At 49.7% G+C, this 7,265-nt stretch overlaps 2 protein-coding genes across 4 annotated transcripts in view; both read right to left on the reverse strand.

Moving 5' to 3' along the window:
• LOC113204802 (tRNA-dihydrouridine(16/17) synthase [NAD(P)(+)]-like) overlaps positions 1 to 7,265 on the reverse strand; it is a 28,849-nt gene that overhangs the window by 14,624 nt on the left and 6,960 nt on the right. The window lies entirely within an intron of this gene.
• Positions 1 to 7,265, reverse strand: part of LOC113204843 (palmitoyltransferase ZDHHC5) — an 18,439-nt gene that overhangs the window by 6,694 nt on the left and 4,480 nt on the right. The window lies entirely within an intron of this gene.

Consider the following 7,265-nt stretch of genomic DNA (forward strand, 5'->3'; position numbering starts at 1 on the left):
ATCCTCCCCCGCTGCAACCCACCCCTCTCTCTCTTTCCACGCCCCGCTCGAATGGCCCACCGCGGGCGTCGCCCCCTCACCATACGGCCGCACCACACCGTTGGACGCCCGCTGGGGCCCAACGGCCGGCTCCCCGTAAACGCGGACACTACCCCCCGTGGCACCAGGCGGCACCAGACCAGGTGACCGCCGCCGCCGACAAACACGATTGGGGGCCTTCCGCTGGCTGTTTGGGGGCGCGGGGCCGCCGCGATGCACTCCGGCGGGACGGACTGAGGTCGCAGTGTAATTACAGCGAGTCACGCTCGGCGACACACGGGCCGGGCGGACAGATAGGCGAGCCGGGCGGGAGGGTGGACGGACGGACGGTCGGTCGGACAGACGGTCGGACGGGCGCACGGAGAGGGCTGCTCGCAATGCCAGCGGGGTAAACGAGAAAAGCCCCTCCGGACGCCGCACCGCGCCTCACATCAGGGGGCCCATCTTGGCCCAACGGAGGGACCGAAGGCGAGGGCAGGGGCGGCCCGCGTCAGGCCCTCCTCCGCCCTCTTCGCGCGCCGCAGAAATGAAATGAGACTTCGCAAAAGTTTGCACACCACTTCGAGGGTGGACTCTTTTTTTTTTCTTTTATCCTTTGCACGACGCGGCGACACTCGCCGCGGCCCGAGTTGTGACAACGGGACGCCACCTCGCCTCATCCCTGGAGAAGAAGCCAGGCAGGGGGGAAGGTCCCTCGCGCACAAGTACCTGCAACAGAAGGAGAAACAGACACGTCAGACGGGCGCAAATTTCAGAAAAAAAAAAAGACTTTTGATAGTCTCTGTAATAAAATACGAATATTTAGTTTTAGAATTCAGGCCTACAAATTACAATTTACTACGTTTTGAAATATGTAATCTAGCATAGCAATGTTGCATTGCATGTCCTACAAAAATATGTGGCGGTTAATCAAGTGAGCACGATCGTTGCGGTACGAGCAGCGACCCCGACCAGTGGATCATCGGCTCCGTACGCAACCACAATAGCAGCGGCGGCGGTGGAGGCAGCGCGGAAATGGCAGAAGTGACGAAGACAGACACCCCCACCCCCTCCCCCAGCACACGCGGCCGTCCAACCGCGCGCGGGGGATGAGGGGCCCGCCGCGGGCGGAAACAAAGATGAATCCCATCATCATCCTCATCCCCCGCCGCGCCGCTCTCCCCTTCAATGCTCTCTCACTCTCTCACGGGCCGCTCTCTTTACGGGGCAGGCCGCGTGAAAATGGGGGAGGCAGACTGGTACATGAGGATAAACCACGATATGCAAGGGATGACGCGCCCCTCCCGAGCACAAGGTTTTGTCTCTCCCTTCCCTCCCCATTCGCACCGCGCGAGCTCTTGCGCCCCGTACCTTCGTTTTCTCTCACTCGCTCAGTCTCTCTCACTCACTCTCTCTCTCATTGCCCTCTCCAGCGCGCTGACAAGTGCCGATCCTCACGCACCCTCAATTTACCCGCGTCCTTCTGTTTCTACGCCGTCTGCGCTCGACCGCCGTACATGGGAGAGAGGGCGAGATGGAGTACAGAGTGAGGGACGTATGAAGAGAGACTGGCTTAATTTCCAGCTCCACAAAGGGAGCTAAGGGCCACAAATAAGCAGCAAATAAGGTAGAGTGGAGCAAAAGAAAAAGCCGTGTTGCGGCAAGAAGGGCGGGATTGAAGGGAGGGTAGGTTGGCGGGGGGCGGCTGGCTAACTACCTCAGCTCGCTGCATCCTTGCTCCAGCCTGGCTCCCGCCTAGCCGGCTCCAGTTCCAGTTCGTTTGTATGCCGGCGCGGACCCTCCCACCGAGGCTGCGGCGCCCGGCGCCCGCATACACAACTCCCGACCCCCAACCCCTCCAACCCCAGCGTAACGTACGCCAGATGTTGCGACACACCGCTGCAGAGAAGCGACGCCGGGGAACCGGGAGCGGGTTCAATTGAATAAAACACGAACGAAACTCAAAAATGAATTTTAGACTTGAAATTGTTACCGCCATGGGCCATAGCTACATGTGAATTCGTAAATTTAATATTTTTCCTCTTTCAAATTGCGCGCGTACAAAATTTATGGAAAAGTTGTAAAAGTTATTGTTCCAAACAAAACTATGCACTTGGTGATTTACGCACGGTTGTCGCTGAATAACCCACCTCACCTCACACTTTCCCCAACTCGTTGCATATTCAAAGCCAGTTGCCACCTCCCTCCCCCGCCAGGCCTCGGGCCTCGAGCGGCGCGGCGGAGCGAGGCGCCAGCGCAGCGCCACAGGCCGCAAGATACTATTTCAAATTTCAAACGCGCCGCTTCATTACCTCGGCGTGGGTTGGCGCGCTGGCGGCCCCCGGGAGTGTCCGACCAGTGTCCGACCCTGACCAGCCCGGCCCTGCCCCCCGGGCCCCGCCCTGCTGGGACGTCAGCTCCGCCGGGCTCTGCCGCCCAGCACACGCCCAGTTCGGCCATCAGCCCATTAGATAATGGGGCACCTCCTCTGGGTGGCCCCGCCGACGACCTGGGCCACTGCAAAGCAAGGCGACAGCCACGCAACAACCCTTGAAACAAAGCAGGTGCTCCCAGGTCCCACTGCAATTCAGGCGTACGTGGGCAGAGACTTTTCGCCGCTGCATGCCTCATTGTTTGACACGTTGAATAAAAACAAATGTCTACCTCCAGCTCCCGCCCCCGCCACCTGCCCTGCACACGTCAGCCATCCTGCGCTCTCCAGTGCGCCCGGCGGGTTGCCCACCCTCATTGACATGGGAGAACGGTTTAGCGGCCCATTGTCCGCCGCGCGCACCGGGCGCAGGCCCCGTCCTGGAATGGACTAGGGGAGGAGGAATTCCAGGCTGTTCCAGGCTCGGTTCGGCGACGCAGGGACGACCCAAAAGGGCTGTCCAACAATGAAATTTCAGTATCGGACTTCGACAAAGAAAAATTATCGAAACTTTTCGGTTTCGGTTATCGATGTCGTACCGAAACATCGAAAATATCGAAATACCGAAAATATCGAAGTTTTGAAATACCAAATTACAGAAAACTTTGTCCCGAGAAATATGCATTTCTGTGCACATTTTAGGTAATTCTTAATTCTTTATCTTGCAAGTTACAAACTTGCATTCTATGATTCGACAATTTATGTTTTTGTCCATGGGAGGGATGCAAATACGTCATATTAAATATGGGCGTTTGCATTTAGACAAGATGTGCACAAAAATACATCAATCAACAAATTTGTCCTTTGAAAGGACCCTCAAGAGTGTGTAGATTACCAGTGGTTAGGGATCGTCCAGAAAGTACGTCCGTTTCTCTCAAAATCATCCTGCAAACTACAGTAGCTCGGCGCCTGCAAAACTCGGGGTAGGCCACCCCGCAATACACGCATGCACGGCATGCAAGATTGTGCCTACCCATCAGGCGCCATGAGAGCTTGCATTGCCTTAATTTGGAGGGTTCGTAACGGCAAATGACGGACGTACTTTCTGGATGATCCCTTACCAACTCTGTGTACACCTGATTACCACAGTTGGGCACCCCTCGTGCTCGCGTCACTATGCTTCAGCGTCCCGTTCAACCTCCGGCACACCGCCGCTTCCCCAAAATGGATTTTTTTTGCCGCTATCGTCTCCCCAGTTGCCCTCGCCAGACGTATTGACCGTTTTAAAGGCCAGACGGGGCCACACGTCCCAAAGCGGCCAGCGGTCACCTCTCGTCGCCGCTACGTCTTGTCCAGTTGTCTCGCTCCTCTCTTTTATTCCGCTTGCTGGGCTGGCGCTGTAGGGACGCGCAGAGCGCTCGCAGAAAGCACGGGGGTCGATTGCTTTCCGGAGCTCATTTCCATAGCTATAGGGCCCCCACGCCCTCTCCAGTCCAGCTAACCAGCCGTCCCTGCCCCTCCCCCGCCCCCCGGTCCTCCCCAAACATCGGGGCAAAGTTCACACCTCCGTGGAAGATAGGAGTCCAGTTGCTTGCGCTCTGCTCATTCAATAGTCTTATGGGAGTTTTAAAATCCGCTCTACAGATTTTAATGAAACTTCTCACAAAAATAAACCGAAAAACAAGAATATTTTTTTTGTTTAAACCTAATTAAAATCTCTTTAAAAAAGTTTACCTCAAATATGAACATTTTGAAGGAAACCCCGGCGATCCGAGTCACACCAACAATGGACCGCATAATTTCGTTTGTCTCTTTCGATCCTACTGCCTTTTCTGTTAATTTTAGGTGAAAGTAGCTCCAATTTACACTCACGTTTCCGACATTTCCATAGAACATTCTGGTGACAAGCGCCAACCGTTTAAAAGTTTAAAAGCCTTACGGGCTTACGGGTAGGCCTTACGGGTAGGCAAACCCGCAACACTGTTGCGCATTCTCAGTTACACCCGACCCGGTACACTTCAAATAAAGTGTACATGGCATGTACGCTTTAAATAATGTGTACATATGGGCATGTACACAATTCGAATTGACAGAATTACCGCGGGAAGATGTTCCAACCATTCAAATTTTACTTAGTAATTAGTAAGCACTCGTTCAGTACGAAGTCTAAGAGGTATGAACTATATGTTATTATTATCTAGTGAGTTGTGACTAGTGAAAAACAACTATCACCCCACAATCGTCATTAAAACTGTGCTCAACAGGGAGAGGTTTGAGCCCACCCACTAGAGGCCCCGGATCGGTGGGTCGGTTGGGTCAGCGCTTACCTCTTCGTAATATTTGCGCATAGTGGTCCGATTTCATGTGACACTGGCCCATATGGCCTGAACGGGTCCGGTAGGCCGCGCGATTTTTAGCTCGGTTTGTTGGGTCGCTTGGGCCGGAATGGGTTAGCGTGCTTTCGCTTAACCCAAAGCGACCCAAAGGTAGCATTGCACCTGTCACCGCTAGCTGGCGCTGCACTCGGCTGCAGGCGAGGGGCAGGGAGGTGCAGGGCGGGGAACGAGATTTTGGTAAGCCGACCCAAACGACCCAGCCGGGTCAGGTGGGTCCAGGCTCGCGCTGACTGGACCCGCGAGGCCCATGGTGGGTCTGACAGACCCAACTGATATGCGTATGGGTCGCATTGGTCTAGACTGGGTTGGGTTGGGCGGGTAAAGTAACCGAAATAGCTTGGGTCAGAATTTCACTACGAACCCACCGATCCGAGGCCTCTACCACCCACCTTGGCATCACCGTGGGCGCATTTACATCTATAGGAATCGTAAATAGTATGAGTGATAATTGGGAGTGAAATACGAAAATAATATACTCATGTAGTGTTTATTCAATGTGTACGTTTGGTGCTACAATCCTACACGGGACGCAAATGTGTGAGACTTTGAGTGAATATCACTACCACGGAACGTCCTTCCAGTGGACAAAATAGTCTGGCCGGGGGAGTCTCTCCACGGAGTACAAATGCAGCTTTCTTTTCTAAACATCTTAGTAATTTCCCAGACACACTCAACACTCTCTGTTAATAGTACGGTTTGTTTTGCGCAAAACTGAGACATTGTTTTCGCTCTGTTGTATTAATTTCAAACTTTGCCGTTTAACCTCAAAATGTTGAAAAAATGTTTTAAGTAGTTGGAGAGATATACAATGCTATGAAACCTGAGGGCCGGGGCTTTCCATTCATTTAGACAGTCAACAGTTTTTACATCAACAGAAATTTTACTGGTTCATTACCTCTACTCTCACTTCCTTGGTGGAGGTGGAAGAACGAGTATTGCACACTAAAAGCTTATAAACATTTTTATTCATAGCTTGCTGAGTTCTGTGAACTACGCATTTTTTAATACGCCAACAAAACAAATTTGTACAAATCATAAAGAAAACAAAAATTATAACGCTAAGCGGCCCCTGAAGTTTTATCAGTGGTAAAGTGTGTACAGCGAAATACCTGAGAAACGTGGCTTTATTTGATTAATCTCTCAAAGATAGATATATCTATTAATTGTTCACAACACTGTGAAAAATATTTTCTAAAGCTTAATCATATTTTTATTTCCGATTTACAAAATCTGTAGTAAATTAACGACGGCACTGGAAAAACAAAGGTACAAAATAATGTCTTTTTGAGGCGTTAGTGAACTAGTGCCCTTACAAAATAGCTTCTGGCCTCAATAGGTGTTATTTTCGGCAATTTTCCCTTACAAAGCCACTACACTACGGTGGCATCTTTGATAGGTGTTATGTTGCACTTTTGTTTTCCAAGTGAGAGAACACACATCACGGCAAATTTTCCTATACCTTCAGGGGGTATTTTTCACGGTGTATAAAAAACTAAGATAATAGAAACTAAGACAGTAGAAACTAAGACGATAAAAACTAAGACAATAAATACTAACAGCTATTTCTGTATGATAACTGGGGTTTGTAGTTTTCTCCCCAAAAAACAAAATTTTGGAAAAATTAAAACATTGTTGTTATTATTATACAGAAACAAACTTTGGACAGGACATGGGTTATATACAAGCACTCTGCAAATCTAACCGTATGTCAAGACGAACTGAAACTAAAAGTTTTGCAGTTAAAACTGCGAAACTAAAAAGTTCTTTAGTTTGAACTGCAAAACTGTATAGTTCAACAGTTCATCAAACTAGACCTATGGAGTTGTGCAGTTTAAACTGTTGAGCAACACAATTTTGAAGTTCAAACTGAAGAACTATTAAGTTTCGCAGTTCAGACTTCTAGTTTTACACTTCAACTAGTAAAACTTTCAGTTTTGCAGTTCAAACCGTCATCTTGTTATACAGTTAGATTTGCAGAGTACCTTCAGTACGCGAAAGTTCTAAGAAAAGTCGTAAACATTGTTTCTAGTTGTCAGAATTCCATTTACTGGAAAAACAAAGGTAGGGCTCGCAGGGTTTTAATGCCTTTACAAAGGCATCAACAATTAGCACGGCTGCAAAGGCATTAAAAGTGTCAAAATTTAACACCCCTCAAAAAGCATTAAGTCCTACCTTTGCTTTTCCAGTGTTGTTGAGCGTCAAAACAAAACGAATCCCGACATTAGCTAAAGAGAACGATCGAATGTTGCAGTCAGTCACCTATGCATAGGTCTCATGAGATCAAGCTTTCAAAACAAGTCTTATTCTTCGTCCTTCATTAAACAGCAGGAGATTTTTCGCACGTTTTCCACTTCCCCCACAAAATAATAATAAATAAATTAATTACTTACCTCTTCGTAATATTTGCGCATAGTGGTCCGATTTCATGTGACACTGGCCCATATGGCCTGAACGGGTCCGGTAGGCCGCGCGATTTTTAG

The sequence above is a fragment of the Frankliniella occidentalis genome, unplaced genomic scaffold, assembly GCF_000697945.3.
Source record: "Frankliniella occidentalis isolate FOCC.00 unplaced genomic scaffold, Focc_3.1 Scaffold17, whole genome shotgun sequence".
NCBI lineage: Eukaryota > Metazoa > Arthropoda > Insecta > Thysanoptera > Thripidae > Frankliniella > Frankliniella occidentalis.